The following is a 22,720-nucleotide window of genomic DNA, read 5'->3' on the forward strand; positions in this document are numbered from 1 at the left end:
CTTCACATGGCAAACAGGTCACGGTGCCTGCCTTCCAGGGTCACTACGCCTGCTGCTATAGTCACCAACCCCACCTCGACCCAGAAGCATCCAGCCTGGGACAGGACCCCGCCTCAAGCCAGCTTGAGTCCAGGTTCTGGATGCCAGTGCCTCGGGATGCTGAGAGGACTGTGGGCAGGGGTTGCACCCACCACTCCTGGAGGAATTTGGGTCCCCCCGCCACCCTGGGGTACCAAGCTGGCTGTGAAAGTGGCAAATCTGGTAGGAGACGAGCACAGAGCAGGCAGAAAACTTGATCTCTCTTCTCTTTTTCGACTTCCCCTTCTTACCTCCTACTCAACAGGAATTAAAGCTAGAACCGAAACAGCCATTTTGAGCGCAAGGAAGGGGAAGCTGTAGCTTCGGGGAATTTGGGAGTTGAGGCTGCTTCCTTTAATTTCGTTCTGGCCCCTACAGGCTGAGCACAGAGGGAGCTAGCATCTCTGGACCCCCTGCTCCACGCCAGGCCCATCAGCCGGGCTTATGGAATCTCCACCACAATCCGGACAGATGCTTTTATTCAGCACTGACTTCACGCCGTCACTGTCCAAAATGCCGCATCTCACTTTCTCTTCAGTTTCCACCTAAGCTTTATAGACGACGAAGCTGGGGCGTGGTCCAGTTAGCAAGAGGTTCTCTCTTAGGAAGGGAACTGAAGAGGTCAGTGACCATGGTGGCCCAGGTGGGCACAGGACTGAGAAGGCATGGGGCAGCCTCGGGGCTGGGGAACCGTGGGAGAGAGGACAGGGGCCTGGAGTGTCCCAGGGATGGTGGGGTCCATGGTGCCAGCTTTCCAAATCCATGCCCATGGGCTGCGGCCCCTCCCACCCAGGGCTCTGGAAGATTCCAGAACCTTCCAATCCCCCCCCTCTTCCCTGAAACTAGTGTGAGAGGGTTTCTGTGCCTTGCCTGGACCCTGCTCAGGTTTTTTGGATTTTGGTTTTGGTTTTTAATGCCCCTGTAGAGGTATGCTACTTGGATTCCCCTTCAAGTAAGAACCTACTGTTTACCGGCAAGGACTGTGGTTGGCTGACAGTCTCTTTTGGTGACCTCAGGACCCACCCATCCTTCCAGATGATAACCAGATAACCTCTGGGGAAGACATGGTCCATCTCCAGCTATCTGGCTTGTCCTGCAGGAAGTAAGTTCTCCTTCACAGTTCCTTCCAGCCAAGTCCAGACCCCTCTCATGATGATGGCTCGCCTCCTCTATTTTTCATTTGGGGATCCCCTCCTTCCTGTCAAGTCTTGACGATCTGTGGTCGCAGACCCGTGACCTAGGCCTGCCTGTGAGAGAAGAGTATGTCCTCAGGCCCTGAACAGGCTCAGGGGTGGATGGGTGAGCTTCGCTATGTGCCTCATAGTCAATTTTGGACATTTTGCTGGAACACTGGGGAGGAGGCAGGGTTTCCGCTGGTTTGCAAAGCTGGTAGGAAGTGATCCTGGAGCTTCTAGAGCCACGTGAACTATATGCCAGCTACTGTCCTATGCAATGGTGATATTACCACCAGGAAGGAAACTGTGCAAAATAAAGCCAAGGGATGGCAGAGTGGAGAAATGAGAATATACAGTGTCCTGAGCATACCACTGAGTGCCTGGTTCCACTTACGCCTGAAGCTTTACCTTCCACTGAACTTTCTGATGGCATGAACTGAAAAATTCCCTTTTTGCTGCAGTCCATCTGGCCTAGGATTCTGTCACTTAAAATCAGGAGTCCTGTCTATAGACCCGCACCTGCACCCTCCACGTGTCTCCTCTCCTCTTCCCACATCACATGTTCACAGGCTCATCCCTGGAGGCCTTCAGGGGAGGCTGGAACTGGCTGTGTACCCGGAGGCCACCAGCAGAGGGGCAGGTGGGGACTGAGGGACTCTCAGGTCAAGCTTGATCCCTAAGGGGGCTGTCAGGGAGGCCCCCAATTCATTTCCCATGAGGAGAGCCCCTCCTCCAGCAGCCCGTAGAGCAACCACTGTGTCTTAGTAGCTCCTGGGCAGGAGCCTGGAAAGCTGGAAATCCAGCTTTCAGTCCTGGATTCATCACCCACCTACTATGGGACCCTGAGAAGGTCACTGCACCTCCCCAAGGCTCCCTTTCCTGAGCTACTTCACTGTAGCTGTGTCATTTCCTGGCCATCGAGCTCAGGGCTTGTGCTGCAAGATCTCATTTGCTTTTACAACAATCCTGCATGGTGGAGGGTCTTATCCCCATTTGAAGATGAAGAGACAGGCTTAGAGAAGTCTGGTGGCTTGCCTAAGGGTGATAATGTGAGTCGTGGCAAGCCAGGACGGGACACAGACCTAAATGTTGATATTGCCTATGCTCCGGAAGAGAGACAACATTCCCCTGTCTGAAAACTGAGGCGAGAGAGATTAGGAACTTGCCCAAGGTGCATGGTAAATCTACCAGCCTTCCCTGCCCCTCAGGAACACAGTGGCCTAAGACAGGACACAGGAATGGGGGCCAAGAGTCAGGGCAGAAAAGAAGACCAGCCTGAGAGTCAATGTCAGCCAGACTCCCTCCCTTCTCTAACTTTGTTAGGAACTGGGGACAAAGTCTGCTTTGACTTTGGGGTCCCTGGAGCTCCAGCTCCCAAGTGGCACTGGGAAATGTTGACTGAGTGAGCCTAGTCTGTAAAGATGAGCCACAGGGCTCTGTCCTTGGTGCTGCCGGTCTCTATTAAAAAAAAAAAAAAATCTTTGTCTTGGTTGACAACAGGGAAGACTTGTCAGGGGGATGAAGGTTACGGCTGCGGGAGCAGCCCCTCTGCGCCTACCTGGGTCCCCCAGACTCCAGCTCTCAGGAAAGGCAGACCGCCACCACTGCCTGAATGTTCATTGTGGGTTATGATCCTGCCCATTTCTGACACAGACCATGAGGTCCCAAAGGTAGGCAACTTTGTCCAAAGCTCTCCTAGGCAAGAAGTCTCAAATAACCTCTCACCTCCCATGAAAGGCAGCTCCTTCGCCTTGGTCCTGCTCTGACCACCCCCAGCATCTAGTCCACCTGGCAGCAAGAGGAGACCCAACTGGGGTCGCAGAGCCTAGGGGTCGATGACAGGGCTCTGTGTTCTGGACTCTAGAGGCCAGAGATGCCTTAAGAGAATCTGACCCTGAGCTCTCCCTAGGCTCTCAGAGAAGGAGGCTCCTGAAGCCTCTTTGACAGAACTTGTCTGTTCTTTAGTTGCATGCTGCCCATCACAGGGGACTCACTCCATCTCTCCCAGGCTGCTGCATTCCACCATAAGAAAGCTCTCTGGGAGATGTGCTTCTTCACACAACGCCCTGAGATCTGCCCCTAGCCACTGCTTCCCTTCCTGTTTGGCCTGCTTCGGCTCTCCCCAAGTCCCCAGGTCCCAGGATCCCCTGCAGAGAATGTGCCATGACTATTCATCAGCTGGTCTTCATTCCAACAGGTCAAATCCAGTGCTCTTCCTTGTCCATGCCCAGGAAACCTCGTGGTGGAGCTCATAAACCAGACATGAGGCCAGGGAGCCATGCCCATTTCCAAATCTGAAGACAAAACCCTTTGCTTGACGCTTGTAAGGGGTACATGGTCTCCTCTTACCATTTTGGGAGGATAAAACTGAGCAACCCCCCACCCAAGCTTAGTATCTTGCCAAGGCCACCAATCAGCTGGTGGTTTTCCAATCGGCTGGATTGCTTTCCACCAAACCCCTAATCCTTGCCTGCAAATGTCAGGCACGTAGGACTGGGGTTCCATTTGTGGCCAGCCTAGCGTGGGAGAAGACATGCTTTGTAGGCATCTGAGGGCTGACCTGGAAGGAGGAAATCAAAGCAGGGCAACTACCTGGCTTTGAATGTGGGAGGTCAGCCATGACACAGGCGGTTCCTGCCACAGAGTGTGTGGCTGCGTGCTGCGTGTGCCTGAGGACCACTGGGCAGACGTCACCTCCTCCAGGAGGCCCTCCCCTGCCATACCACCTAATATGGCCACTTCCCACCTTAGACCCACACACTTCCTATTCCCCTTCTCCGCTATATTTTTCTCCATAGCATTTGTCATCTTTTAACATATGATTCTATTTATTGGTTTGCTTACTGTCTGTTTCCTCCCACCATGACCTTAACTCTACCAGGCCGGGGTCGTTTGTTTTACTCACTCCTGCATCTCCAGTGCTTAGGGTGGCACCTCACATGAGCAGGTAGTCAGTAAATATTTATGGGATGGATGGATGGATGGATGGATGGATGGATGGGGAATTTCTAGGGGTGACTCAAGAATGTCTACAAGAGAGGACCAAGGGGCAGAAATGTGATGGAGGCAGAGGGGACTAGGCATGACGTTATGCTTGTATCGCAAACTACAGTGTATTTACAGTACGTTTACTGGAGCTCGGGTGCTGATAGAGACTTCAAGGCCACCCAGGGGGCCGCCTTTCACTGGCCCTGAGGCCCCACCAACTGGGTCACCACCCCACTTGGCTGAGTCCCCAAATGTCTGCCTGTTCTCGAATGGGCCCTTTCCTGTCTCTTCTAAGAGCCTTTGCCCAGTTTTTCTTGTCAGCCCTACCCTCAACCCCAACAGCCTTCAACTCCTCCTTCAGAGCTCAGAGTGCCCCTTCAGAAGGGCCTCCTTCGACTTCCTGGTCACCTAAATAAACTTGAATCCGTTCCTGGTCTCTCATTCCTCCTGGGCCCCAGGCGGCCTCCTACAGCACCGCTCCAGCCCTGGCCCAGCCCTCAGTCCTTCCCCTCAGCCCACACTCCCTCATCCTCTCCTGCCTCCAGCTGTGCTTCTTCCCTCCCAGTCCAGCTGGTCCACGAGTCCTCTGCCTCCCATCCTTCCTCCCTGCCCTCATTTCTCATCCCCTTACAACCTGCCCAGGGTGCCGTACGCAGGGAGCCGTGGGGCCAGCTCAGGGAAGAGGGGTGGGCACCCTATCCTTCTGGGTGAGGCTGGTGAGATGGGACCGTGGGAACCAGTGACCTCTGAGCTCCATCCCGAGGAAATCTCAGAGGTGATCTTGACATAACAGGCTTTGGGGAAAAAACAGGCCACTGTGAGGTCGCTCGCGTTTGGTGCCGTGAGGATGAGGTAGGGCTGGGGGAGGGGAGCTGTCTTTGTGGCTTCCAGGAATGGGCCTGGGCTCTTCTGGGAATTTGGACGGGGGCCCGGGCTGATCAGCGGCACCTCTAGAACGTCTGTATAGGTGACAGCTGGGGATTCTGGAGGGAGCAGAAGAGGGGCCTGACACCCTGCCATGGCTCATGATATGGGCTTGAGAGAACATCACAAACAGTAGAGGCTGTTGATCATGCAACAGGTGAGGGTGGGGGGCATGCTACCCCCAGTGTCACCCGGGTCATGGGAAATAGGAGGTTTCATCCCAGAACAGGTCTCTGCTCAGAGCTCCCTGGAAAACCCAGAGTTCTTCAAACCCCGTTAATAGGGTTTCTTCCACGAGGTCCCCTACACTCCTCCTAACCTACCCCCCACCACCCAAGGTCACATAGATCTAACCGCCCATCCCTGGCACCCGCAACCCCTCGGCCACACATAGCTGTTCCCTCTGCAGAGCTTGGCACCTCTTGGGCACGGATCCTGTCCTGGCTCCACAGCTCGTGAGTGGTGCTTTTGCCTCTCTGAGCCCCAGGTCCCTAAGTATAAAACAGAGATAATCATATCCACCTCCTGACACGGTTGGGGCCCAAATTACGTAATGAATCTGAAACACCCAGCCAGTATCTGGAACAAGTAGATATTCCCTCCATGAAGCTTCTATTACCACTCATAATTTCATCACAGCCCAGCTGAGAGATGGCCTCGCTGCCTTTTCTGATTTACCCATTCATTCATTCATTCACACTTTTGACATGTATTGGCAGGAAGCCTTACAATGCATAGGGACTTCACTGGGCTTTGGTCCCTGTCCTGGAGGAGCCCCAGCTGATGGAAAAGACAGATGAAGGGGTTTACCTCTGTCACAGGAAGACAGAGAAGGGCCCCATCCCTGCCAGGGGTATCAAGGAAGGATCCTTGGAAGAGGCGATTCTTTGGCGGCAGGTGGACGGGAAAGGGGAGGGTGTTCCTGGCAGAGAGGCCTGCTGGAGGTATGAGGGCACAGGGTAACTGCAGGTGTCTGTGTTTGCAGGAGGTGAGGCTGAGAGAGCATCAGAGCCAGGTCCCAACAGGCCTTGAATGCCAGGCTATAAATTTGGCCCCTGTATTGTGGGTACCCATCAAGGAGCCCTCGACAGTGTATAAAGCAGGGTAGAGGTATGATCAAATTTGAGATAAGGCGGTCTTCCGCGCTGCTGGATGGAGGGTGGGATTGGTTAAGGAGAGAGTCATGGTCAGAGACAGTAGGACAAGGACCAAGTGGGGTCCTGGGTCCTGGGCCAAATTAGGGGCCTTAAAAGCCAGGCTCACAGCCCTCTTCTACACACCCCTGAACAAGCCCTGATAGCCAGAGGGCTAAAAAGATAGGTTGGAAGAGGGCAGGTTCTCAGAGATGCCCTGATCCAGTCCTCAGTTCACAGTCAGGAATCCAAGGTCCAGAGCAGCTAAGAGGATGGCCTGCGACCCTGAAGTGAGACCATGGGGGGCCTTCTGCCCCTGTACCCTGTTCTCGAGGCTGCTGTTCCAATCTGACTCTCCTCTCCTGGGTAGATAAGGAGTCTGGAAGGATAACCTGCTCCAACTGCCAGGCCCACGTAGGCCCTCTCCTCTCCATCTAGGGAGGGAAGCCCATAGAGCTTCCTGAGTTCTCCCTTCCATTTATGCCCATTCTGTAGCTGAGGAAACTGAGGCCCAGAGAAGAGAGGCATTCGGCACCTGTGAGAAACACAGCTCTCTGGGCCTTGAGATGGGTGTCAGGTGTGGGAGATAGAATTCCTGGGTCCTAGTCCTGGCCCTGCCAGGGGACAGCTGGATTCATGATTCTTGAGGAGACTCAGCTGGGGAGGGGTGGAGCTCTTAGAGCACAAGCATGTGGTCCTGGCCCTGCCCTTGTGGCCAGCACTGTTTCCTGGGGGCACCCCCCTTCCATACCAGCCTGTGTTTCTGCCAGGCACAGCTGAGAGGACAAAACAGGAAGAAACCATGTGCCATCTGCTCCAGGGAACTGTGGGCTGGAGCTGGGCCCTTTTCTGTCCAGTCCAGGTCCCACCCTGCCCAAGGGAGTCAGATGATCTCACCAGCACAGCTCAGCCAGGCCCGGCCCCTGTCCCCAGCCCTACCAGCTCTCCCAGGGTGGGGTGGGTGAAGAGACCTGGCTCTGGTCCCTGGAGCTTAGAGATGTGACCAAACTTCCTCAGTGTCCAGGCTTGTGCTTGACCTGGACCCCACCCCGGGAAGGGGACGGGCTGTGGGGAGCATGTGGGACTGCATGCGGGATATGGTTACTGACTGTTGGAGGTGGTCAGCTCTGGTGCCCGTCTGCATCCAGCCTCATCCACAGTGGTGGGGGGTCGGGGGGCAGGACGTGCCCATTGCCACTTTCCACTTAAAATCAATCACCAAGACTAAGATCCAGGGCCGCCTGGGTGGCTCAGTGGGTTAAAGCCTCTGCCTTTGGCTCAGGTCATGATCCCAGGGTCCTGGGATTGAGCCCTGCATCAGGGTCTCTGCTCAGCAGGGAGCCTGCTTCCTCCTCTCTCTCTGTCTGCCTCTCTGCCTACTTGTGATCTCTGTCTGTCAAAGAAATAAATAAAATCTTTAAAAAAAAAAAAAAAAACTAACATCCATCAGACTGTCTGCTCATCTCATCCTGTGGTCCCTGCCTCAGCCTAGACCACATCCACCCAGAGCTGTCTTCCATCTCCCCAGCCAGCTCGTCGTCTTTTTGCAGCTGGAGGGATCTTTGCTCAGCAAAAATCTGACCTCATCGCTCCCCTGCCTAAGCATTTTATGGTTCCTCAGGGCCTGGAGATAAAGGCCAAGCAGGGCCCTGCTGACATCTCTGTTCTTAGCACTCATGCCTGTCCCTCACATGCAACCTGCGGGGCCCAGAGCTACTTTCAGTTCCTGGGACGTTTGCTCCTCACTCAGAACTCTTTCCGCCGGCCCCGGATTGCCTGCTCCTCACATCTGCCGCTGGCCAACCCCCGCCGTGGGCTCAGTGACAGAGGAGATCCATGTCCTGCCCTCAGGCGCTCAGTGCAGACAGGGATCCTGAAAGGCCCATTACCTGAGGTAGGCATCCATGCTCCAGACTCCTGCTGAAGCCCAGGCAAGGGGAGGGGATGGTTCTGCATGCAGGGAAGGCTCCGTGGAGGAGGCAGTAATGGAATGGCCAAGTGTACATGGAGGCAAAGGCATTTCAGGCAGAGGGAACAGCAAAGGCTGAGGCTAGATGGGGCATGTTGAAGGATGCTGAGCCCAGCTGGAGCTGCCAGTGTACTGGCAAATGCAGCTGGAAAAGAGTCCCCAATGAATCCTACTAATGATTCAGTTATTGGACCCTTACTGTATGCCAGATATACCACACTCCATGCAATCCTCATGATGGACCTGTGAGATAAGACAGGTATTATCTCCGTTTAATCCCTCAAGTGGAGAAACCAAGGCACAGGTACGTTCGCTGACTTACCCAAGGTAGCACAGTTAGAAAGAATGGCTACTGGGCTAGGAGCCTATACAGTCTGGCTCCAGAGGCACATGTCCTAAGCTCCCACAATACACTAGGGCTGGAGTAGGGAGGTTCTCAGGTGCCAGGGAAATCCAGCCCCTCCAATCTCTGCCCAACCTGCCTGGAACCCAGCCTGACCGGAGCTCACACTCCCACTAGTCACGGGACTTCCCCTAGGGAAGGAAGTCATCTGGGAGCAACTAAAAGGATTCCTTATACTTCTCCCAAGGCTCCCCATGGGAAGTCTGAGGTGAGGGATGCCCTTTCCCAGACCTCTTTGGGGGAGGAATGTTTGCCTGTCAAGCATCTCTTGCTATGGGAAGCTCCCTCCCCCACTGCATGGTGATCTTGTTCATTTGAAGTGGGCATCCGACCCCGAGCTGACCAGTTAGAACCTCCATACAGACCTATTACTAGTGATTGGTTTAGGGGAAAGCAATCAGAGTTTGCTCTAAGAATTTTGGGGGAACCAGTCTGAAAGTTTCTCTCCCTTTTCCTCTAGGATTATTAGTTGTGAGGGTCATGGAAGCCTGGTGCTTCTAGAAAGAAGTTGCAGGCCAATGTAGGAAACAAGGAGAAAGTCAGGAGGGGGGATGCAAAAAGAGTGCTGATGGCATCGTTTTCACTGCTAGATTTAGTCAGGCCTCATCCAGGTCTACCTTTGACTTTTTCTTTACTTTAACGTATAATACCTTTCTTGCCTAAAGCAGTTCCATTTGTCACTTGAAATCAAAGCAGCCCTGACCCCTAGGACACCAAAAGTACAGGCCACAGAAGAAAAAAAACAGATAAATTGGGTTTCATCAAGATTTAAAACTTTTGTGCAGAATGGGAGAGATTTACAAATCATGTACCTGGAAAAAAGATGAATATCTAAACCACACAAAGAACTCCCACAACTCAACAACAAAAAAGCGAAACAACCCAATTCAAAAAATGGCAAAAGACTTGAATAGATATTTCTCCTAGGAAGACACACAGATGGCCAATAAGCACACAAAAAGCTGCTGCTCATCATTAGGGAGACTCAAGTCAAACCCATAATGAGAAACCACCTCACACTCATTATTAGGATGGCTATTTAAAACAAAACAAAAGACCAGGAAACAGCAAGTTCTGGGAAGGACGCGGAGATGCTGGAACCCTTGTGCTGGTGGGAATGCAAAATGGCGCAGCTGCTCTGAGAAACAGTATGGCGGTTCCTTAAAAACCAACAAAAAACAGCCCATAGGATTGCCTTAGAGATCCAACAGTTTCACCTCTAGGTAAAAATAATTGAAACTTATTTGTAAACAGACTCAAACAGATATGAATACACCAGTGTTCACAGCAGCATTATTCACAGTAGCCAAAAAGTAGAAAGAACCTAACTGTCCATCAGCAGAAGAATGGATAAACAGTGGTCAATCCCTACAACAGAACACTAGCCAGCCTTCAAAAGGAAGGGAATTCTGACAGACGCTCTAATATGGATGAACCTTGGAAACACAATGCTGAGGGACCCGAACAAGATACAAAGGACAAATACTGTATGAGTCCACCTATGTGAGGTATCTAAAACATTCAAATTCATAGAGGTGGAAAGGAGAACACTGGTTACCTGGGACCGGGGGAGAGAGAAGTGGGGTGTTATTATTTAGTGGGCACAGTATTTCAGTTTGGGATGACAAAAAAGTCCTAGAGATGGATGGTGATTTTGATTACACAACTATGTACTTAATGCCACTGAACTGTGCGTTCAAAAAAGGTTAAAATGGTAACTCTTAGGTGTGCCGTAAGAAACATATTTGGGTGGGGGGGCGTCTGGGTGGCTCAGTTGGTTAAAATAGCCAACTCTTGGTTTCGGCCCAGGTCATGATCTCAGGGTTGGTCATGAGATGAAGCCCTGCATCGGGCTCTGTGCTCAGTGTGTGTGTGTGTGGGGGGGTCTGCTTGAGATTCTCTCTCCCCCTTTCCCCCTCCCCCACTAGTGCATGCTTTCTCTCTAGAATGAATAAATCTTTATATATATGTATATACATACATGCATATATACACACACATACGTGTGTATACACACACACACACACATATATATGTATGTGTATGTATATTTTTGTCTTTGTCCCCGATTCCTGACACAGAGCTCCTAAATTCCTTGGAATTTCCTGCATGATAGGAGCATCTTTTGTTCTAACGAGTTGACTCTTGGCTGGCCTCTGAATGATTTCAGGATGGGGGTGGTTGCCAGAAAGAACAAATCTTGATGAGAAACTTAGAACTTTCAGCCCTGCTCCCTAATCTCCAGGGAAAGGAAAGGGGCTGGAGATTGGGTCAGTTGCCAATGGCCAGTGATTTAAGCAATCATGTCTATGTAATGGTGCCTTCTTAAAAAAACCAAAATGGCAGGGTTTGGAGAGCTTCCAGGTTGGTGAACACGTCAAGAGCTGGGAAGATTGTGTCCCTTCCCTCATACTTCACCCTATGTACCTCTTCCATTTGGCTGTTCCTGAGTTGTATCCTTTAAACAATCTGGTAGGGGGCACCTGGGTTAACCAGTCCGTTAAGCATCTGCCTTCAAGGGGCAGGTCATGATCCCAGGATCATAGGACCAAGCCCCATATCAGGCTCCCTGCTCAGCGGGGAGTCTGCTTCTCCCTCTCCCTCTGCCCCTCCCCCTGCTTGTGCTCTCTCGCTCAAATAAAATCTTTAAAAAACCAATAATAATCTAGTAATAGTTCAATAAAGTGCTTTCCTGAGTTCTGTGAGCCATTCTAGCAAATTATCAAACCTGAGAAGGGGGTTGTAGGAACTCCTGAGTTACAGCTAGTCCATCAGAAGCATGCGAGGTACAGGATTGGTAACTGGCATCTGAGTTGGGGGACAGTCTTGTCCTGTGGGACTGAACCCTTCCCCTGTGAGGTCCAGGCTACCCCCTCAGAGCTGGTGTCAGAACTGGCTGACATCAGGAGGGGAAAACCCACAGCTGGTGATGCCTTCCTCTGGGGCAAAGATCAGGCAGGCTGACTGCCCATTGTAAAAGATTCCAGTTGCCTCAGGTCCAGGCTCTTTTATCAAAACGCAGCCCACTGTGTGTGCAGGCATTACTCGGCCTTGTGTTCTACTGCCCTTGTGGGAACTGCGGCTTGCCGAGCCAGTGGTAATACCGACATTCTCCCTGCTTCTTTTGCTGAGGAACAAAGTTCTCCGTCTGCAACCAGGAGTCAGGTCTTCTGCCAGCATCTGTCAGAAGTGCAGTAGGCTAACCTGGCAGCTTGGATGGCCCTTCAAAGTTCTTGATGATCCTTGTTTCAGAATTGCTGGTGGGAGATGGAGGGAATTCGTGTTTTTGACAATTTATTATGATAGTCAGCCGACTCAGGCTTGGAGGACACTCGCCTTAGAGTGAAACTGTGGGAGAGTTGGCCTTCCTTCGGAGCTGGCCTTTTCCTTCTCCAGGAGGATGCTTCTCCCTTTTTGCTCCAGATGCCAGGAAGCTCACAGTCGAATTTCTCTGTGCTTCTGCCCTAGCGTCCACATTAGTCTCAACCTTCTGTGTCCCTTTTATGTTCCTGCTTCTGTTTTCTGAAAAATGAACACGTAATCCACCTACCATAAAATCCACACTTTCAAAATGTACAATTCGGTGGCTTTTAGTATATTCTCAAGATTGTGTAACCATCCCCACTATCTCATTTCAGACCATTGCCCTTACCACAAAAGAAATCTTGTACCCGTTAGCACTTCTTATTCCTCTCTCCTTCCATCCTGAGGAAGTTACTTACTGATTTTCGGTATTTATAGATTTGCCCATTCTGGAGACTTCATGTAAAGGGGACTCACATTGGTTGATGAACATTTGGGTTGTCTCCACTTTTTGTTTATTATGGATAACACAGCGATGAACACCGTAGGAAGTTTTTGCATGGATACATGCTTCCAGCTTTCTTGGATATATACCCAAGAGAGGAATTGCTGGGCTCTATAGTAACTCTATATTTAAGTTTTTGAGAAATTGCCAAACTGTTTTCCAAAATGGCTGTGCCATTTCACACTCCCAGCAGCAATGTATGGGAGCTTCAATTTCCCCGCTTCCTCTCCGACACTTGCTACTCCCTGTTTTTTTCATTAAAGTCACTATAATGGGGGTAAAGTGGTATTATATTGTGATTTTGACTTCTATTGTCTTAATTACTGCTTTTTCATGTTGTCATTCCCATTTTAACATTTTATTTTATGTATTTCTTATCTGAGGTTTGACATTTTTAATGGAACCAGTGCCCCATGGAGTAGGAGAGTCAAGGGTTTCAGGGTTAGTCTTCCCTGGGATACCTTCGTCTGCTACTATTAGCTGTATGACTTGAATGAGTTACACATCCCTCTCAGCTTTGGGTTACCTATTTATTAAACATAGTATTTGCCTTTCATGGTTGTTGCTGTTACCATAAAGTACATCTGTGATACAGCTGTGGTTTAGGCCTGGCACAAAGTAAGTCCTCAGTGAATTTCTCTAAGCCTGGGAGTCTGACAGGGAGGTTTCTAAGAGGGTCAGGAAACCCAGGATGGATTTTTAACTTAGTATCTGCTTTATTCTAGCAACTTTTTACAACAGAGACATTTCAGGATGTCTCACACATCAGCCTCTTCCAGTCTCTATTTCCCCTTTGAGATCTGAGAAATGAGACTGTGCCCCATGATGTCGAATGTTGGTGAATCTATAGGGTTCCTCCTAACATCTTTATAAGTTTTGTCTCCTGCTTTAACCATCAGACCAGCTGCTGCCTAGAGGAGAGTCTCCTCCCTCAGATGAAGGGCTCTCCGGGGTGAGGTGGGAAATGAATTAACACTTTGTAGGAACCTACAGTAATGCTATGTGCACAGTCTTATTTACCACTCTGTGAGTTTTCAGGTATGCTCTAGCATCCCATTTTACAGGTGGGGAAACTGAAATTCTAAGAAGTTAGGTAACTTGTCTGAGATCACACAGCCAGCAAATACTGGTGCCTAGATTCAAACTCAGCTCTGATTTCAATATCTGATTTCTTTTCCCTATGCAGAGAGCTCCCCCTGTCTCTGCCCCTTAATCGGAGGTACTCAGAAAAACTTTGCTGACCTGAATGGCTGGTTCTCAAACCCTAGGCTCAGAAGAGACAATGTCATCCCTTTGGGCTGAGATCTGTCTCCTAGACACCGCAGGTCAGCTCACTCCCACAGAACAGCCCTTGCTCAGTCCCAGCCACCCCCCCCACCCCCAAACAAGTGCTGCGCTGGAAGTCAGGGTACCAGGATCTGCCCGCACTACTAGAAATGCAAGCCACCTAGGGCTCAGCACTCGTCCCAAGTTCACTAAGTGGAAAGTTACACCTACTCACTCCTGGGTCCCTGGCATCCAGCGCAGTGCTGGGCACGGAGACCACAGACCTAGCCTAGGCCATCTCCACAGACCCACAGCTGCACCCTGGCCAGGCCTGCCCTCCCATGGCAGTTGCTAGTGACAAGGCCAGCCCTGGGGCAGGGGGAATAGGAGGCCACCTCCATTTGTCCAGGCTGGGGTTCTGGCCCTTACCAGACATACCGACAGTCAGAGAGGAGGAGTCTAAGCTGGGCCACCAGTACCCACCCCAGACTAAAATAGGAACCCATTTCAAAGACAAATGGGGAAATGGGCCTGGGACCAGAGAGCTGGGGTGGAGTGTCACTGGGGAGAACTCTGTAGACACAGCTGCCTGAGAGTCTTGTCTGGCCTCTGCTACAGAGAGCACCAGTGGCCAGACTCTGCCGACTCATCCCTCCCCTGGGGAGGACAAATTCGAATCCCAGGTCCCATGCTTTAAATTCTCTGAACCTCAGCTTTCTCAACTGCAAAATGGGAGAACAACAAGCTTGGCTGTATTCATTGGTTCAGTCTCAGGACTTTGGAGCACTTGGCACCTAGTAGGTGCTCAATAAACAGCAGCCATTGCTATCCTCACTTCGCCTGCTCTTTCAGCTCAGTACTGCCTGACTGATTCATTCATTTGTTCTCTCCTTCATTTATTCATCCGGCCAACCAGCCAGCACATGCCCACTAGGTGAGTCACAACAGTTAAGAATAAAGTCTCTGGAGTCAGATCATGGTTAAAAAACTCCAGAAATGCCACTAGTTGGCTGGGTAACCCTGGGAAAGCCACTTCCCCCTCACTCAGGCTTCATTTCCTACGTGTAAGATGGGAATCGTAAGAGCCCCTCTGGAGGGGGCTGGATGGGAGAATGGCATGACAGCAGCCAGCCCAGAGTCTTGGAAGGAAATGAGGGTGGCAGGTGAGCCACACAGAGGAGCCAGGCAAGGCGCCAGCCCTGCAGACCACGCCAGGCTGGGAGCCACAGGCAGTCAGGCCTCTAGGGACAGTCACAGGATGAGGCGACGGCGGGCGGGAGGGAAGAAGAGTCAGCAGGCTCAGAGACAATTGCTAGGTTTCTGGACCATGGCCTGCTCCCTTTCTGGTAAACTAGGAAGCAGTGAGGAAACACACACACATACACACACACACAGATTGTAAGAAGTGTAGAGGAGAAAAGCCCTAGCTAAACAGGGAGAGTTGGGCAGCGTGGGGTCACCCCACCCCGCCAGGCCAGGCGAACATGTCCACATACACACATTGCACACATGTGCGCACACACTCACAAGCTGCATGTTCTCGCTTGTGCGTACACCCCCAAGGGCTTGCACACACAGGCTCATGCCCCCTCAGAGGCACGAACTTTGTAGTCTGCAAAGAGCCTTTTCATTTATCATCTCATTCCATACGGAGGGGTGAGAGGTTGTCCCTGAATTGGCCTGGGACGCGTTCCAGAGCAAACATGATATGTGAATCCCAGACATCTTCAGGACACACCCAGGGCCCATCGCAGGGCTGTGCTGCCTCAGTGTCCCCCGTCCCCCAAACCCGGAGGTGTTAGCAGGAGCTAGACAGCACCAGAAACCTCAGGAAGGTTTGAACGCAGCCTCCTACCCCAGATTTACTTACTCACCCCACTTCACTCTCCCTCAGCAAGTCGCACTGCGCCTCAAGAACTCACTTTCCCCACCGGTCACACGCGGTCGGCTCTAGCCTGTCCTTTGATTTAGCTGGGATGGCAGAGGCAAGAGTTTCCCAATCGCCTTTTCTGTGGACCCCCATCGGGTCACCTAATCCTTCTAAGCCTCTCCCACCATAGGCTCCCATAGGGCTCTGAGGGCAGAACCTAGCCTCCTCCCTGGGCGACCCTCACCAGCATACAATACCTAACATTTTTCAATCCTCAGGGGGCGTCATTGTTATCCCCATTTTATAGAGTGAGAATTGAGGCCTTAAGAGGGAACATGTCCTGTGCCACTCGAAACTCAAAACCAGAGGAACATCGCTCCCAATTCTATCTTTACTATTCTACCCCTCCACGGAGCGCCCCCCCCCCCCGCCCCCGACCCCAGTACCGAATCTTCATCTCCTCTGTCCTATGTGGCCTGCAGGCTCCAGGTGCAACCAGGATCAGGAAGGGAGGAAGACCCCCGCGTCTTCTCCCACCCCCACTCCAGCCTGTGATCAGCCACAGTGGCTGCAAGGGGGACTGTGGGTGAAGCGTTGAGAGGAGGTGGGAGCTCAGGGTCATTAACCCAGATCACTTACCCAGCAGTTAGTAAGTTCCATGTTGGTCCACGAAGCACTGGAGCAAATTCTGACTCCAAGAACAACCCCTAGAGCTAGCCAGTTCCTGCGCCACAAACTGTCACATGCATGTTTCACAGAAGTCCAAGGAGGTAGCAAGAAACCAAGAAATCAAGGAGGGGAAGTAACTTACCACAGCACAAAGATGGCAAGAGGCAGGGCTGGGGCTCAAATCCCAAGAACCAGTCAAGTTCATTCAGCCACTACCCAGTTGTGAGCGGGGCCCCCCATCGTCTGGGTGTGCTTCCCTGAGTGTGCTCGCCCATTTAGTCTGAGGGCTGTTGGGACAAGAGTCTGAGATTGCCTTTCACGACGGCACAGGGAGGCACTCCTCCTCCTTTCTGCCCTACCCCTCAGCCCTCTCCTGGCCTTTCTCAGAAAGGTCTGGAGAGAGTCATGGCCCTGCTTCTTGTTGCCACCGAGAGCAAATGACCTGTTTTTTTTTTTTTAAACAGTGTCTGGAAGATCCATTAAGAGAGGCTGAGACCCTGAGTTAACAGCTCTGTCGTCTACAGCTCTGACTCCAGATGCCACCCGCTCCTCCTAAGGGCCTAAGATGACTCCTTGGATTGAAGGTGCCTCGGAGAAAAAAAATGGCTGAGCCTGACCCACCATCCTCTTGACAGCTGTAACCCACCTTCGAGCTTGGGCTTGACGAGAGGGCAGACAGGGTGGCTCTGCCCAGAGCCAGTGGTGGCCTGGAACAGCCCCTCCCCCTCCAGAAGACTGGTTCCCCTCCTCCTCCTCCTTCTTCTTTTTTTTTGTGTCTTGTTTTGTTTTTACAAATACTTATTGGGTACCTACTCTGTCCAGGTAATGTCCAAGGCATCTGAGAACACAAAACTAAGCCCTACCCTCATACCACTGACATTCTATCAGGGAGACCAGTCTATTTTAGTTAATGGGTTTAGTAACTACAGAGCAGGTCAGGTAATGCGCTGGAGAGCGACATCAGGAAGGGTAAGGAGGGCAAAGCGCTAGGGGCTTGCAATCTCAGCCACGCTGGACAGGTGCCATCACCATCCTCCCCGGCCACCCAACCCAGGGGAGACCCCAAGCCCTGAGTCCCCATTCTGTGCCAGGCCCTGCCTCAGGGGTTCTCAGAAGTGGGCCCAGGCTCTGGGGCACAGGCCTTGGCTCAGGACCATCAGGGCTCTGGCATGGAACATCCTGAGCCTGCCTTCCTCTCATGGCCATGGAGAAGCCTTCTGAAGGCTCCACATTCTCCAGTCAACTCCAGTGTCCCATTGTTGAGAGAGCAGACCCAGATAGGCACAGGTAGGGACTGGCCTGGATCCCACAATGGGGCAAAGGTGTCCTTGCTCCTGCTCCTGCCTTCTCCTCTGGCATGTCCACAAGGGCAGACTCAGGGCTGAGCCTCACGGCAGAGCACTGGCCTAGGAGGGCTGTTGCTGCCCTCAGCCAGCTCCTGGCAAATGACTGTGAGGTGCTCCTCCGTTGGGCCTACCTGGTAGTCGCAGGCTGCCCCATCCTCCCACCGCGGACAGGCCAAAATGTCCTTCTCTATGCCCTGGGGGGCTGTGACCACTTCTCCCCAGCTCAAGCTCAGGTGACTAGGGTTTTGGTTAACTCTGCCTCACCCCGCTGTCTGACTTCAGGCACGTCCCATCTCTTTGTGGGCCTTGGTTTCTTCGCTGTCTGACTTCAGGCAGGTCCCATCTCTTTGTGGGCCTTGGTTTCTTCATCCATCTGACAGGAGATGCAGACACCTGTATCTCTTTCTGTCATAAAGAAGGAGCAAGCCACTGGCAAGAGGGCAGTTTGCAAACTTCTCAGTGCTATCCATGTGAGAGGGGATATTATATTCTTAACACCCCTGCTTGTCTGAAAAACAGCCTCCTCATGCTTGTGGGTCCCTGACGTAGCCCCCAGAGCAGGCCCTTGATGCTTAATGGGATCTGAGTATAAATTCAAAAAACACAAAAGCACCTCTGTTCCCAGTCTGACGGCCAACAGCCAACAGGAAAAGCCTCTCCTCTTTAAGAAGATGAGGAAGGAGACATGGAGAGGAACAAGGCCAGGAGATCTGGGAAAGGCAATTCCAGGAGGAGAGGGTGGAGGATTGAGGTAGGTATAAGGGTCAACCTCCTCTGTCTCAGGTCCCGGGGCTGGGAGATAATGAAACTAGATGAACGTTGGGTACATGTGGTCTACAAGGGAGGGGGGTGTCAGCCATGTGTGGGTTTGACCCAGAAACTGTACAGGTATTCACAGGGGTACACGTGCTTAGAATTGCACCCGTGTGTCTAGGGCACACATGTGTGCCCATGGGAATGGCCCTGGAATGCCTGTGTTCACATGCATGGCAGCCTGTGTCTGTGTCTCTGCGTGTGATGCACACATGTGCCCACTCCTGTCAACCTCTGGTTCACAAGCCTTGTTTTCCCAGGAGATTTGTGGGGTTCCTGGTCCCTGTAGGCTCTCGATTTTCTCTGGGAACAAAAGCAGTTACGCAAGAGGAGGAGGAAGGCTTAGAGGCTTAACTCAGGCTCAGGCGCTCCCAGCTCAGCCATGGGCGTAGTCTCCTCACCATGGGTGTGTGCCCCAGGTCAAAGCCCTGCCTCGCGGGGGTCCTTAGACCCTCTGCAGCACGTGGGCACTGACCACCCCCCCAGTCACCCTCCTGACCTCTAGCACTGGCAGGAGCCCCTCAGTCTCCGACACTAGCCAAGCACTTTACATTTTATGCCCCATGTCCTTGTTGGATGATTGCTGAACATGAACTTCAGAGTCCCATTCCCTCCCCACCCCACAGGCAGCCGCTGCCAACTGGGTCTCAGGGTCTCCCCTTCCTCACTCTGAGCTGGGCTCATAGGACAGCTCTAGCCACTCCACAGGGTAAGTCTCCCCTCTTCCAGAACCTGGGTTTCTCCAGCTGTCCAATAAAGCTCTCTCGGCCCAGAGCAGACTGGACCACTGAGAAGGCCCGTGATGAGCCACCAGTAAGCAGCAACAGTGTCCTGCACGTCCCAGACACCCAGACACCCAAGGCCGCTGCTCACTGGCGCCTTGCTGCTCCCCGGATCCAGGAGGGAAACACAGCCCTGAGTTCTCTGCCTGAAACAGGAGACCACCTGGCCCCAGGTTCAGGGCTAGACCTGGTTCCTCTGGGGTCCCCAAGGGCCTGGACCCTCCCTGAGGCTTGCAGGCAGCATGCCTGGTGGTCTCCTCAGACAGGGTGAGGCCAGGCCCTCCTGTTGCACCTCAGCTTTCCTTTTCTGCAACCTGGGCACCCCGTTCTGTCTCGCATCCGGGGTCTGCTGTTACCCATCATCGGGAGGGTCAAAGGCGCATCCGAGAAGTGGTGGAAGAGGAAGGAACTCGTGCTGGCAGGGGCTGTCCCTCGCTGGTGCACACCCAGCACACCCAGACCCTGACACAACTCCGCACCACCCACACGGGCCCACACATACACGCAGGGGCCCCGGCAGCTGCTACCCCCAGGCACACAGGCAGCCGCATAAGTGTGCACTCTCATGCAGCCCAGGATACACAGGGAGACCACTTGGCTCCACAGCCAGTTTCATTCTAAGACCTTTCAGAACAGAGAGGGGTGCACAGGGAAGAGCTGAGTCCTTGGCTTCCGCCCAGAGAGGCTGAGGGTTTCCCAAGGACACCAAGTGGTTTTTCTGGCCCATCCTCTCCGGCCACCCGGCAAAACCCTGCCCAGAGTGCTCAGAGAGAGCAGACCAAAGTCCTTTTGGGAGTGTGGTCCTCCATCTGCCTAATCCTGTGTGTTTCTGGCTCAAGGGGAGGCCTTGGACTAATCAGTCACTCTGGATTTGGGAGCCGCAGGGGCAGAATGTGGGAAAGAGAGTTGTGCGGGTGGGGCACAGGGCCATTGCTAGTCAGAGAGGGCCCAGCCTCCCCCAGAGCCCTCACTGCACGAGATTTGTGATTCATTCACTCATTCTGTATTTATCAAGCTTTTCCGAGTATCAGTGACCTAGTGGTGAAGCTTCTCAGCCTGTCTCAGACTTGGCTCGGAATCCAGTTTCCACGGAGCTTCCGGGATGGTGGGGGTGGGGTCCAGTCCCAGGTGCCTCCACCGCACTCTGGTTCTCCTCCTGGATTCCAGCCATAGCCCGATCTGATCCTCACCACACGGACTGAAGTGGGAACTTCACTGAGGAGCCCTGACATCGTCTAAGAACATGTTAGAAATGCACCCTGAGGCCCTGCCTTCACCTACAAAAATCAGATCCCCAAGGAAGCCAGGCATACAGTGACATTTAGAAACATTGATATAGAACATTTCATAGAGACCCAGTTCTTCTTCCCGCTGGCCTTTCTAGGACAGCAAAGGCCCATTTGGGTAACAACTATATGGGCAAACACACAGTGCTTATAACATCTTATTCAACCCTCATACAGCCCTAAAGGGGAAGTACCATTACTATTCCCGTATTACAGATGGGGAAAAGAGGCACTGAGCAGTTGGGTAACTTACTAAAGACTGGTCGAACTATTAGTAGCAAAGTCAGGATTTGAACACAATGCTTTGGACCAGTACACTGCCCTATTCAGCACCAATGTCTCCATATCTGGGTAGGAGTCAGTGTGGTGAGATAGGCCATAAAAAAAGTGAAAAACTTAAGGAGACAGTGAACCTCCTCCTAAGAGCCTAGGAAATAATCAGATTTTACTTATGATATTTTTGGGATTTACAGCTCTGGGGGCACCTGTGTGGCTCAGTGGGTTAAGCCTCTGCCTTTGGCTCAGGTCATGATCTCAGGGTCCTGGGATCAAGCCCCGCGTTGTGCTCTCTGCTTGACGGGGAGCCTGCCTCCCCCGCCCTTTCTGCCTGCCTCTCTGCCTACTTGTGATCCCTCACTCTCCGTCAAATAAATAAATAAAACCTTAAAAAAAAAAAAAAAAAAGAATGTACAACTCTGTCCTCAAAGGGCTGGAGGCAGTGCAGACAATAGCCACAAAGGCCATATGATCCTATTAGAGGCAGAGCAGAAATAAACGGTAGAGAAATCTGGACTAAGATGGTGACTGAGCTCCCTGGCAGCCAAAATAAAAAGGGAGGGAAGAACGGGGCTAGCAGTAGAGAGGCTCTGAGGGTTCCTGAGCTGAGCCAGAGTCATAGGGAAGGAGACAAGTGGACCACTGGAGAGGTATTCGGGATGAAAGTTCAGTGGGGCTTGATCACCAAATGGAGGGAAAAGCCCAGAATACACCCAAGCCTTTGGCTCCTGCGGGGGTGCTAGAGGACCGAGAGCACACAGATAAGGACTGGGCACAGCACCTCACACAGTAAGCACCAGTGAATGTTAAGCTACCTGTTCCCTCTTCATTCATGGTAATGCCACTCCCTTCCTCACCCCGCTTCACACAGCCTGGAGGCTCAGGACTCTGGCGTCTGCTCTTCCCCAACCTCTGGGAGGCTCTTGCTCACCACCCCAGTCTCCAGAACCACTGCCCCCCAAGCTACAGCTCCTTCCTTCCCCGCTTGGGGGTGGTCGTGGGAAAAAACTCAGGGCGAGCACTGTGCGTTAGCAGGCCTGCGGTCCGGGCTCAGGGCCGGGCTGGGTGGAAAGGCTACAGGTTAAGAGGTGACACCCAGGAAGCCTGTCCCCCCCACCCTCCCCAATCTATTAACTCTCAGCCAATCCTGCATTCTTCCAGAGGACAAGCCTCCCCAGTTCTTTCAGTTCTGAGACCATGTGGCTGAGACTGAGGCGGAGCAGAGAGGAGGGGCAAGAGGTCACAGTCGCAGTGTTTCGTGCTCTATTTTCCTAACTCTTCACCTGATCGTTCATTTCTTCAGGCTCTCCTCACCTGTTCGACTAATATCTACAGTCTGGTCCAGGTATCCCACAACAAGACTGCTGTCCTCAGGAGCAGGAACAAGAGGTCAGGGCGTTTTAGTCCTGTGTGACAGTTTATCAGCCAAGCAAAGGGGGTTCTGGAGAGGGAAAGTGACTTGTCCAGGCTGACAAGGGGCCTGGCCGTCCACCCTCCACTCCCCAGCCCACGCTGACCTCCAACACGGCTGTGCATTAATGGTGCCATTCTTGCGAACCCCACAAGAGTTTTTTCAATAACCTAAGGTACTTAGAGAGTCCCCGACACAGTGAGGTTTGCCTTTGGGGTCTCCTCAGCCCCATTTCTTTTTCTCTCCCTTTGTCCTCTTTGTGTCCCCTTCAGGAACTCAGTGATCCTGAGGGGAACGATGACCAACCCTGGATCCAAACCACTCCTTCTCCGCGGCCACCCTCCCTTGAAAGCCATGAGTTCCAAGTACCTCCACTGCCCTGTTGGGGAAGGGCCTTCGGGTTCACTGTCACCCATCCCAGGGAACACGTGGCAATTTTACCAGGGACCTCCCCTCACCCCTTCCCTTACCACGACAGGAAGAGCTCCAATGGCTGCGTTTGGCTGTGGACAGATAGTTCCTG

General features: G+C 52.4%; 1 protein-coding gene across 13 annotated transcripts in view; it reads right to left on the reverse strand.

Moving 5' to 3' along the window:
* The window catches only part of P2RY6 (pyrimidinergic receptor P2Y6), a 38,126-nt gene that overhangs the window by 12,553 nt on the left and 2,853 nt on the right, over positions 1-22,720 (reverse strand). Inside the window, exons 1-2 of one of the 13 annotated variants that reach the window (XM_082682542.1) lie at positions 16,254-16,960; positions 11,399-12,192 (exon numbers count right to left, since the gene is read on the reverse strand). The exons of 5 other annotated variants lie outside the window; for them this stretch is intronic. The gene's annotated coding sequence lies outside the window, so the exon portion shown is untranslated. Of the gene's footprint in view, positions 1-11,398; positions 12,193-16,253; positions 16,977-22,720 lie in introns of those variants that run through there. 7 more of the 13 variants (XM_082682546.1, XM_082682540.1, XM_082682543.1 and 4 more) reach the window with 7 other exon arrangements.

The sequence above is a fragment of the Mustela nivalis genome (assembly GCF_964662115.1).
Source record: "Mustela nivalis genome assembly, chromosome: 9".
Lineage (NCBI taxonomy): Eukaryota > Metazoa > Chordata > Mammalia > Carnivora > Mustelidae > Mustela > Mustela nivalis.